Here is a 13077-nt window from a genome sequence, read left to right as displayed (position 1 = left end):
CATTAGTAAATGGCATAACTATATTCAATACCTACTACATATTTGAATGATATAAATATGAACCGAATCAATCATTCTAGAAAGACATACTTTCTAAGCCCAAGACTTCAATACACAAGCCATTCTACATTTAGATTTTTATCATAAACATCAAAGCTTGATCAAATACAAATCCATTGTGTAAATTACCATCTGGATAGAAACTGAACACTTGCTGGTCATGAGTTGAAGTTGTACGATGCAACAAGAATGTATTGTTAGTGACATGCATTTCACTTTGTCTCATGTGAACTATATAAAGTGTTATATGAAAATGAATTGGCAAGATAATATGAAAAGAAGTTTGAAACTTACCATCCCCAAAACCAAAATATTGGATTAAGTTGTCCTTGTCAAAAGTAGACAAGGTCCATCCAATAATTGAAATTACTTGTTCATAATGATTTGGATTATCTCCAAGATGGTGTAAACTTCATTTATTAAAAGACTTTGCACCTAACATCCACAACAATGGTTTTATTTCTATTGAAACAATAAGAAGAAAGCTTGCAAAGCTACCAAATAAAATCAAGGAAAAGAAGAAAAGATATAAAATTCACATGGAACATTTCTAAAACCAACAGAAAAATTAAATCATTGATAGGGTAGAGGAAAAACTATCCACTCATTTTCTTTTGTGAAATTGATACCCACAATCAAGTTGGATGATTCAAGGCTAGCTTGCACAATAGCCTCAGTCACCTACAATAAATATAGAAGCATTCCAGAGTTATATTTTTCTACAAGGTTTTACATAATCATTTTTAAAGATTGTAAACATTTAAGCATATAGCAAACTTCTAAATTGTAAAATGTTGCAACATTGCAAATAAAACACCAAGTTTCTACAAATACACATACAAGTATCATAAAGAAAAATGAAAAATGAAATACTTAACATATGACAATTTCATTCAAAAAATGTGAGATTTAGATGATTTGTACTTTAGAAATTTAGTTATTCATTGCTAAGGTAAAGTGACAAAAAATTGTTGAACACTTTCATCAAGTCTTGATTAACTATTGTAATGTAGGTATAAAATAGGAAACCTTTGCAACCCAATTTATTATAATAAAATCTCTACAAAATTCTTCCTTTACTCCTGGATGTCTTGCTTTTATAGCCACTATTATAGGCTTTACTTCCTGACTTGGACTCTAAAATCTAAGCACAAACTTGTGTACATGAGAAATATTACCAAAATCAATAGGCTTAATTTCAAAATCCTCAAAATTATCCTAAAGCCTATGACCAAAGGCACTTTCAACAATATTTTTTGTATGGGAAAATCCATGTGTTGGAGCCTTTGAATGCAAATTTTCCATTTGACCACAAGTATATTTTGGAAACAAGTTTGGGCATGTAGTCGCCCATTGACCTCACTTAATGAAAGCTAGACCTACTCTTTCCAATGAGCAATGTAAAATGTGTATCCATACTATCCTATAATTTCCTATAAAAGCATCTATAAAGGGAGCCATTGCAACAATTGGAGTAAATAAAGTCTTTAAGTAAAGTACATTTAGAAGTAACATTTATTTTTCCATGATGGTCTAGATAAATGAGATCAAAATGTTATAATTGTTATTTGCAAGGCTACAACAACAATTAAATATCTGCATTGTGTTTGATTCAACTAAGATACTCTATGCAAAGGAGGCCAATCCAATAATAATAGCTAAAACTTGAGAAGTGATATTTGATCTACAACATGTAAAGCTCATAGAATGAGCATATGGTAATTAATGCCATATGTCAATGAAAATCTTGTCCATGCAAATTGAGCCTGACAAGTTGTACTAGTATTTTGGACTAATACAGAAAACCCTTTCCAAGTCTGTGCCCCATAAAATATAGTATGGAAGCAATTAGAAGCATTGAAAGAGAACACTATTTATAAGAATGTTTCCATACAACCTCAAGTTTTTGTTCTACCCCACACCAGTATGACATGCATTGAGAGCACTGAAGCTTGAAATTTCCCCCTAGTAAATTAGGCAACCCAAAAGAAGAAGGCTTTTAATGAGTCCCATGCATGTTTTGCAAATTTTTCCTTGCAAATGTGTACCCTCTTCTTTTGTGATTGATTCATGTGGCATAAACCTACAAACACCTAATTTTATTATTTTTGAAGCAAAATGCACAACATAATTTTTGATAAATTTATAAAATTATTTGGAAGAAATAAATTGATTATTTTCTTAGGGGACAAAAAAAAAATGAACAAATATGAGAAAATAATGTATTTTGTAAAGCATCTTGTCACTCCAATTTTTTTTCCAATCATCAAATAAGAATTAATATTTAATATCTAGTATACATGTTATTGATCAATGAAATTGAAAATAAGGGTGCAAGCGGCCATTTTTTTGGCATGAAAATTCAACAAAACTTCAACATGCTTGTGATAAAGCTTAAATAAAAAATAAAAATATTTAGTGAAAGCCAAAAGAAAAATGTTTTATAGGATCCTGAATAGAGCAATAGTAATCAAGTTGCTTCCACTAGAATAGAAAATGATTGATGAAAAAGCCATTATGCCAGCATAATTATTTTATTTGTACTTTGAAGAGAAAGCACCCTAGAGATGATGCAAGTATTCAAATTTGAAATCAGCCATCTAACAGAGTGTCTAGGAGAAAATAGGGTGAATTGCTGAGAGTATCTACATGATTTAGAAACAACTGTGTGATTCAAGATAGGGTTTCCCTAACATAAGGGTATGTTGTGTCCCCTTCTCTAGCAATAAGCTTGCTAATGACCATTAGCCTATTTTTCAAAAGAGCATTGGATGCCAAGAGTTGAGGAAAAAAGGAAATGAATTAAATAAAAAAAGCTTTTTGTTTAATAGTAATTGAGTTATAAACTAAAATATGACTGATATTTAATTATACATAAAATCTATAATAAATTAATAATAAGTGAATGAATAAAGTGTTACTAGATCTAAGGTACAAAAGGTGATTGAAAAAGGACACTATTATATTTTTGGTTAGTTTGTGGTGACTGATTAGGGAAGTACTATACATCATAAATTCTTTGCTACCTCAATTTTTTTTTGGGTCGTGGCTGACATTGTGGCCGATGTATGGCTGACATATGGCTGACATGTTGTAACCCTAAAGAAACATAAAAATACTTGTATAAAAGGGCTTAGGGTTAGGGAATTTTTCATTGTGGTGATGCAAAATTGGTTCTTGTGGCAATATCAAGTTATAAGGGATTACAAATTGTAATCAAGTTGCAATCGCTGGATCATAATAATATTGGACTTTCTGTTTGGTGGACGTAGCCCAGGGATTGGGTGAACCATGTTAAATCTTGGTGTCTTGTGTTCTTTTCTATGTGATCTATTATTTTCTATTATTGGTTATATTTGCATCTAATTGTTATTTTTGTCCGTGGTTTAAACCTATCATTTTTGAACTTTAGTGACAACTGACAAAAATAATATTATTGTCAAGAAAAAGAGAGGAATGTTTTTGAAATGGGTATGTTTGCTCATTTAAACAATTTAGTTTCCAAAGAATAAATGTGCATTCTTCTTTCTTTCCCAAGGATAGAAAAGCCTGATATTTAAATATGAACACAAAATACATACAACAATTTATAATATAAAAAAATAAAAGCAACTTTAGTTCTAAATCTAATAAGCCAGTCAATTATAAAATAATAAAAATGTAAAAAACACTGCAACCCCAAATAGTCACTAAAATGATCATAGTGTTTCTTTCTCAACCCCATGTGAAAGATCTATGCTCACTACCTTGTGGTCCTCACTCTTTTGAACCTTTCAACCCTAGCATACATGACTTTATCAGCACCCCCACCATAGCTCCGAGAAAGCTTATCCCCATTTCCATCATGATGCCTAATTGGAATAACTATACAAATTTTCTTAGCAACCACCAACTAGAAAAGGGAGATAAAACTAATAGGGAAGCTCCAATTTCCCCCCATTGTTCATGATCAAAACAAAGTTGATCACTATGTTGGAATTCTTCTAGAATAACTGAGAGGTGGGGGGGTGGGGGGTGAATCAGTTATTCAAGGTCCATATGTACAAATAAAACTTTTCACAATTCAGTGAACCCATATAACATTCTTAACCATGCATGCATTCATTGTGTGTTAACCAAAACTAATATGTTACTGTAAAGCTAACATTTTTAACACAACACATCCATCAGCATACTTGACACAATGATTTAATGTGGAAACCCAATTTAGAAAAAACCACTAGTAACATGCTACTCCTTTTTCACTCTTTTGAAGTGATGCCTTGTTAAAGGCCAACCTTATTAAAGGTTACAACACACACTATTCAACATGACTCAGTTAAGGGATTTCAATCACCTTATTAAAAGTGAACCTTGTTAGAGGACTTTACGCCATTCACTTGGAATGCCACCCTATTAAAGGATTTTCCAATGACTATTAAGTCAACTTTTCTCCAAAGGATTTACCCTAATTTGATAGAATTGTTAGAAAGTAACAATATAGCTTCAATCTGATACAACTTACAACCTTACTTGTAGATTACAGATCATTATTTAGTCCTCAACTTCACTTGGATTCCAATCTTTGTAGTTCTAATGGCTTGTTCACCCTTCAAGAATTTATCCTCTTTAAGCCTTCTTGCTCAATTCACCATTGTGGACTTCTTCTCTTGGGTCACTTGATGAAGCAAACCCCTTTCCTTCTCCTTGTCAAATTTTTTGCATCAAAACTCTCTAAAACCTCTTTGCTTCATATCCCTACATATAGGAAATTATAACTCGTTTCCCACTCATTATCCATCACAAAAATTAGGCTTTTTGATGGATTAGGTAGGATACAATGTATCTACCCCATATATTGTCTTCTCTATAAACTTCTCCTAGAATCCATTTGAATTTTCCTCCAAAATAGTTTACATAAAATTTTGTGCTTCCACATCATCAATCTTATCTTCCTCCTAATTCATAAGTTCCAAGAAAACAAACTTGCTAGCTTTTAATTGGTGAATCTTTGATCTTTTTCATAATGCAATAGCTTGACATTTATCAATTTACTGATGCTTGGCACATACTGTGTTACTCAACATCTATTGTTAAATCACTCAACATTAACTAGATTTGATTGGTGCTTTACATCAACTAAAAATCACTCGATATCAACTATTTTGCTCAAAACCTACTAACTTGCTTGGCATCCACTAGAATTTTCTTTCACTTGGCTCCAACTGAATTTTTTCTTCGCTTGCACTAACTTTGCTCAACACCTTCTATCAACTTGGTCAAGCTTAGAAAATGAACTTTGTTCAACCTTATTCTTCTAAACTTTCTAAGTGTAGCCAATAATTTTGCAACCTCAAATAGATCATCAATTCATTATGCTATCATTATCTTAACTGATTCTTACAATTTAATACATAATCATAACTCAAACTTTCCTCTAGGGACTTTTGTTACATCTTTTTGATCAAATCCTCCTCATCAATCAACTAAGTGATAGTGCTTGAAACATATAAACAATTATCTTACCAAGATATAGAAGATTTGACATCAGTGACAAAACAATGATTGAAAACATATAGTCTTCTTTCAACAATCTTTCTACTCAAATGATATTTTCAATCATATATCAACAATCTCCCTCTTTGGCATTGATGGAAAACCAAACTGATCAACCAGTCAAACAAATGATGAACATCTTGTTCCATCAAACTAACTAGGTTAAAATAGTAAGGCAATGCCAAAAAGAAAGTTTGTGAATAGAACTTCTCCCTCTATTAGCAGCTTCCTTGTTTTGATTAGGTTACAAAATATAGCATTCTCTTCTTCCATGGATCAGTAGAATATCTAAATATCTCCCTCTTTTGTTTTCTGCTTTGTCCCTATTTCTTTCTTTTAATCTTCTGATCCTCTGATGATGTACTCTCACTTCTCCCTTGATCATTCCTCCCTTGATCATCTCCCTCTTGATCAATTTAATGTACTTTCTCCCTCTTTGACAAAAATGCCAAAGACATATACTCAACACTTGGCATCTTGATATATGCAGACATAAGCTTTTGTAGGCTCTTCAATTTGCTCCCTCTGTCACTTTTCTTGTGACTATTTTGAAATTCTAGTTTTGTGATTATTTTAGGCAATTTCCTAAAGTAAGATCCACTACATCAATGTGTATGAAATGCATGTTAGCTTGTTTGATGTAGGGTACTCCCTCTATCTTTTACATAGCCTTTAATAGGGGTATCACCCCTAATTTACATCTTAGATAATCATAAGCATCCTTAGGTAATGCTTTGGTGAAGATATCATCAATTTGCTCCTTTATGTTGATATATTCCATCTCCAACTCTTTATCTTGAACCAACTCCCTTACATAATGATACTTTATTGCAATGTGCTTTGTGTTTGTATGCATTACAAGATTCTTTGATATATTTATGGTACTTGTATTATCACAATAAAGTGTCACTGGTTCAGTAATATCTTCCTTCATTCCATTTAGTAGCTATTTGATCCATACAATGTTTGTGTAATTAATAGCAGTAGCAACATACTTTGCTTCAATAGTAGATTGGGAAGTACAACTCTACTTCTTGCTAGTCCATGTAACAAGTCTTTTGCCTAAGAAAAATGGTCCTCCACTAGTGCTCTTTCTGTCATCAATATTTGTAGCCCAATTAGCATTAGTTTAGGCTTTTAGTTTGAACTTTTCATTCTTCTTATAGTATAAACCATACTCTTATATTCCTTTCAAGTATCTCATTATTCTTTTTATGACCATCAAGTGATTCTCTCTAGGGTTAGTAGAGAATCTAGCAACTATCCCCACAACTAATGTAATATCAGGTCTGCTGTGTACTACATATTGCAATTTGCCAATTATGGATCTATATAATGTTTGATTGACCTTAGTTGAATCATCATTCTTTGATAGCTTGAGTGCTATTACCAAAGGTGTACTTATTGGTTTTGAATCCTCAAGTCCAAATGTCTTCAATACTCCTTGACATATTTTGACTAAGTGATATATATGCCATATTTCATTTGATAGACTTGTAATCCTACAAAGAATTTGATCTCACCAGACATTGACATTTCAAACTCTTTCTTCATTTGATTTGCAAAATCTTTACACAAAGCATCTTGTCCTCCAAATATTATGTCATCAAAAAATATTTTAGATAATAATATACCTTTTTCTTTATCTATCTTCATGTACAAATTGCTATTATCATTTGTCCTTTCAAATCCAATCTTAAAAAGATAAGTATGAAGTCTCTCATACCATGCTTTTGGTGCTTGTTTCAATCCATATAGGGATTTGTGTAGTTTACATACCATGTTCTTATTGTTTTTATCCTCAAATCCTTCTGTCTATTCTATGTAGGCCTCTTCTTCTACTATTCAATTCAGAAATGCAGACTTGACATCCATTTGATAAACTTTGAAACCTTTATATGCAGCATAAGAAAGCATAATTCTTACTCCTTCCATTCTTCCAATAGGGGCAAATGTTTCACCATAGTCAATTCCTTTTTCTTGTGCATACCCTTTGCAAACTAGTCTTGCTTTGTTTCTTATTATTTCACTATTCTCATTTAACTTCTTTTTGAATACCCATTAATGTGCCAATCACATTCTTGTCTTCTAGTCTAGTAACTAGGCTCCAAGTCTAGTTCTTTTCTATTTGTTTAATTTCCTCTTCCATAGCCTTGTACCAATAATCATCTTCCATTACATCTCTCATTGTCTTAGGTTCCTTCATGCTTAACAAACCTAATTCCCCTCTCAATCTATTTCTTGTCATTGGCCTTGCATCTTTGTCTCCAATGATTTGATCTATAGGATGGTGTCTCTTGACATATTTGGATAGTCTAGGCTTAGTTCTTATGGCTGCATTTTGTCTCTCAACTTCAATATCACCATGTGCATCTTTGTTAGGTATTTTAGCATCTCTTTCATGTGTGCTAATCTCAGAGTCAGATTGTGCATTCTCCCCATTCTACAACTCGGCATCTAAATGCAACTTAGCATTCATAGGATTTGACTTGATAGTTGTCAAGACTTGCTATTGGTTTTTTGTATGATTTGTAGCATCTTCTTCAGTAGTCATTCCTTCATAATAGTATACAAACGACTTGTAATCTTCTAGTTCTTTTTTAATTTAAGCCTCATGTGCTTCTATAAACTCATCAAAATTCACATTTGTAATTTCCACAATTTTTCTAGTGTTAGTAATTAAACACTTATAAGCTTTACTTTTTGTGGAGTAACCAAGGAATATACCTTCTTCGCTCTTTGCATCAAACTTTCCACTTATAACATCTGTAAGAATATATCATTTGCTTCCAAATACCGTAAAATATTTCACATCATGTGGATGACCATACAATAGTTCAAAAGGTGTTGACTGAGTACCTTTCTTTACTTGCACACAGTTTAAGGTGTATACAACAGTACTTACAACTTCTCTCCCATATTTTAGAGCAACATTTTTCTCCATCATGAGTGTTTTGGCATAGTCCATTATTGACTTATTTCTAATTTCAGCAATTCAATTTTATGGGGGGTCCTAGGTGCAGATGTTTGTCTCTTGATTCCTTTGTCATTATAGAAAATCTCAAACTCATGCGAAGTGAATTCACCTCCTCTATCCAATCTCAAACATTTTAGACTCTTACCTATTTCTTTTTCAACTCTTGCCAAGTACCATTTAAACATTTGAAAAGCATTTGATTTTTTTTTTAGAAACATGACTATCATCATTCTAGAGTAATCATCAAAAAGCAACATTATATACTTATCTCCTTTGTAGCTTTGCACTTCAGTGGGTCCACACAAGTCAATATGAACAATTTCAAGTATTTCCTTAGATGTATAAGCTTTAATTTGTCATCTTGCCTAGTTGACATTGTTTGCACATTATATTTTTTGATTTCTTCAACTTAGGCAAACCTCTAACTCTTTTCATGTTGCTGATACTAATTAGATTATCAAAGTTAATATGACATAGTCTCTTGTGCCAAAGTTATACATCATCAAATTTTGAAATAAGAAAAGTAGCATCTTCTATATCCAAATAGAATATATTACTCCTAGTTTGATCACCTTTTCTAATCAAGTTTCCATTTGTATCATATATCTTGGCCAATTTCTTTTCAAACTCAACTTTGCACCATAATTATTCAATTGTGACACACTTAACAAGTTATAATTCAATCCTTCAACATAATAAACATTATCACATGAAATCTTGTCTATGATTTTGATAGATCCTTTTCTTTTATCAAACATGGTGCATCATTACCAAATCTTACACTATTTCCATCATAACAAGTTAAGGTAATGAACTTACTTATGTCTTTAGTCATGTGATGTGAGCATCCACTATCAATGATCCATTTTTCATTCTTGTTCACACAAGGCATAAGTGTAGTTGCCTCATTCTCATCTAATTCATCTTTCATTGCAACATATACCACTTCATCATCATTTTCATCATAGTCATATTCATCAGCAATGTAGCATGGCTTCTTGCCTTTATCTTTGTAGTCTCTTCCATCATCTTCACTTCTATTTTTGTGCTTGTTTCCTTCTCTGAAGTTCTTCTTCTTTGTACATCTTGCTGCAATATGACCAACTTCATTGCAATTAAAACAAATGATAAGCAACTTACCTTTGAACTTGCCTTTTCTTCTATGAAATCTTCTAGCTAGCAATGCTTCCAATTGTTTAATGTCTTCCTCATCTATACTACTATCACTAGATGCATACTTTATCTTTCTTTTCTTTTTCTTTGGCTTTACCTCCTCATAACCCTTCAATAACAATTTTTCTTTAGAAGCTGATTCAATACTCTCTGGTCTATAGTTGTCAAAATTAGATAACTCAAAAGTAGTGAGTCTTCCTACTAGACCTTTAAGGGTTAGATCATTTCTTGGCATATATCTTAACTCTTGAATTGTAGATACTCTAATGACATTCATAGGCAATAGTCTTCTCAAGAACCTCAAAGTGCAAGATTATATGTGAAAGTGGTAAACTTGAATCACCTCCCTGAAAAGGTGGAACTAATTTCAAAACTTGGAAAAAGAATACAAGAAATTATATATGAAGATCTTCCAAATACCTATTTTTCCTGTAAAAAAAAGGGTCATAGGGTGAAAAACTGTCCTAACAAAAGTAAGAACTATCCTAAAATTGATAAGGAGGATAAAAAGAAAGAAGAAAAAGCCCAAAAGAAAGTTTGGAAACCTAAAGTTACTCTTGAGAAGGGTTTGAAGGATAATCTGAATTCAAAAAATTAGGAAATTGGCATGATGTCATGAAATTCTACTTTGAAGGATAACTTGAGCAGTGAAAATAGAGAGATTGAGATAATGTTAGATTCTACCTCACCTAAGAGAAATAAGGAGAATATGGATGACATGATGAAATAATTAGTCATCTACTAGAAGAATGATACAAATTGGGAAGATCTAGTAGAAATGGAGGAAATAGAGGAAGGTGAAATTCTGGTAGATAGAAGTAGATCTATGGTGTCAGAGGAGTCCCAAAATTTCTAGTCTATTGAAGTCCAAAATGTTTTTTCTAAGCCCTTGGAGACACCTTTGTGCAAATAAATTGTTCCTCTTTGGAATGATTTTGAAGTTGAGGAGAGGAATTTTGAAGAGAAGGATCTGAAATAGAAACATAATCAAAGGAAAAAGATAGAAAAGAAAAGTAATTCAGCTCCTAAAGGAGTGGAGACTTGTAGTAGTAAACTGGAGAAGCAATCTAAGATGAAACCGAATGTTGGAACTTTGGAGAAACTTGGAAGGAAATCTTCTAGGAAAACTAGAGAAATAGAAAGTTTATAGAATATTGCTGATGGAAGATAGGCAAGTGTTATGGATTTTACCCCTGAAAAATAAACATGAAAATTATCACTTGGAATATTAGGGGATTGAACAATAGTCATAAACTTGATGTTGTTAGGAATTTTGTTAGGGAACATAAGCCAGATTTTTTCTTGTTGCAAGAAACAAAAATGGAGAAGGAGAGAGTTGAAAAAATTAAATCTTTCAATGATTACTATTTAAAGGAAAGTATTTCAGAAGGAGCTTCAAGAGGTACTCTGATGTTATGGAAAAAATCCAACTTCTTAGGAATTGTTTTGAATGCTAATAAACATTTTATGATGGTTAAAATTACTAGCATTGACTAGAATATTGAATGGTGTAATGTCAACATGTATGCACCTAATATTAAGAATTCTAGAAAAAAGGTATGGGAAACTCTATCTAATATAAAGAGTAAAGACTAATTTGGGAGATGGACCTTCATTGGGGATTTTAATGTTCCTCTTTATGACCATGAAAAAAGTGGGGTAATGTGAGTCAGCTAGATGGGAAACTAGATCTTATGGATTTCATTAATAAAGAGGGTTTAATGGATCTGGATCTTCATGGTATAGATTTTACTTGGAGTAATAAGAGGCCAGGTGATGATTTTATTTAGGCTTGTTTGGATAGAGATCTTATTTCTCCAGACTAGACTAAAGATTTTGTATGCAAGTTAGAGGCATTACAGAAAATTGGGTCAGATCATTTCCCTCTAATTGCTAAAAAGGTCAATATAAAAAAAATTTCCCTTTTAGATTTGAAAAAATGTGGATGCAGCACCCATAGTTTGAGCATAAACTGGCTGAATGGTGGAATACAGATGTTGATGGAACTACTCTTTTTAGAGTGGCTTCAAAATTAAGCAATATCAAAAAGGAGGTTAAAATCTAGAATAAAAGATGTTTTGGTAATATTATTGAGAGTAAATCAAGTATTAAGGAAGAATTGAAAAATATCTAAGGTAAGATATAGAAGGAAGGATATATTGTTGACCTTGTTAGAGAAGAAAATGAAAAATTGGTGGAGTATCATGACATTGTTACTAAAGAGGAAATTTATTGGAGGCAAAGATCTAGATCGGTCTAGCTAAATGAAGGAGATAAAAATACTAGGTTTTTTTATCTTTCTACTTTGAAACATAGAGCTAAAACTCACATCTCATATCTTAAGAAGGGTAATATGAATACTATTGAGGAAAAGGATATCTCAAAAGAGATGGTCTAATTTTTTTCCACTCTGATGACTTTTGACTCTAATATTGATTCCATTCAACAAGCTAAAATTTTGAAGGTTATTCCATCTCTAGTTATTGAAGAGCAAAATAAAATGTTAGGCACTATTCCTAAGGAAGAGGAAATTTTAAAGGCAGTTTGTTCCTTAGGAGGGGATACGTCTCCAAGACCAGATGGTTTTCCTATGTTGTTTTTCCAAAAGGAATGGAAACTAGTTGGAAAAGATGTATTTCATGCTGTTAAAGAATTCTTTGGGGAAAAATGTATGCTTAAGGAGATCAATTTCACTTTCCTCTACCTTATTCCCAAAAAGATTGGGGCTGATTCTCTAGATCAATTTAGGCTTGTTAGTTTGTGTAATTCTTTCTATAAGATTATCTCAAAAGTCCTCACTTCTAGGCTACTTATGGTGCTACTGTCTCTTATTGCTAATCAACAAAATGGTTTTGTCCCAGGCAGGAAAATTCTTAACTCTATTATTGCTGCTCATGAGAATATTCATTCTTTATCTTGTTCCAATAATCAGGGTTTTATCATGAAAATTGATATTACGAAAGCCTGTGATAGAGTGGAATGGGCTTTTCTTGAAAAGATTTTATTGGCCTTTGGCTTTAATTATAGGATAGTGAGGGAAATTCTTTAGTTGATTTCTACTACTTCAATTGTTGTTCTGGCGAATGGGTGCTCCTTTGAATTCTTTAGCCCTTCTAGGGGATTGAGACAGGGAGACCCTTTATCCCCTATTCTTTTCACTATATTGGCTAATTGTTTGGGGAGGTATGTTGGGAAATTGGTTTTGCAAGGGCATATTAAAGGTTTGCAACCTTCTTTTCAACCTCTTACTTTCTTTCATGGTCAATTTGTTGATGACACTATTTTCATGGGGAAAGCTAAAGTCAGGGAAGCCAAAAATCTTAAAAAAGCCC

At 32.4% G+C, this 13077-nt stretch overlaps 1 pseudogene; it reads right to left on the bottom strand.

Moving 5' to 3' along the window:
* Positions 1–1007: 1007 nt before the first annotated feature.
* LOC149572371 (uncharacterized) overlaps positions 1008–13077 on the bottom strand; it is a 71040-nt pseudogene continuing 58970 nt past the window's right edge.

Source organism: Cupressus sempervirens, chromosome 2 (assembly GCF_028749045.1).
Source record: "Cupressus sempervirens isolate cs-2001-9-10 chromosome 2, ASM2874904v1, whole genome shotgun sequence".
Classification (NCBI taxonomy): domain Eukaryota; kingdom Viridiplantae; phylum Streptophyta; class Pinopsida; order Cupressales; family Cupressaceae; genus Cupressus; species Cupressus sempervirens.
Note: the sequence above shows the minus strand (reverse complement) of the source record. Positions and strands in the feature narration are given on the sequence as shown.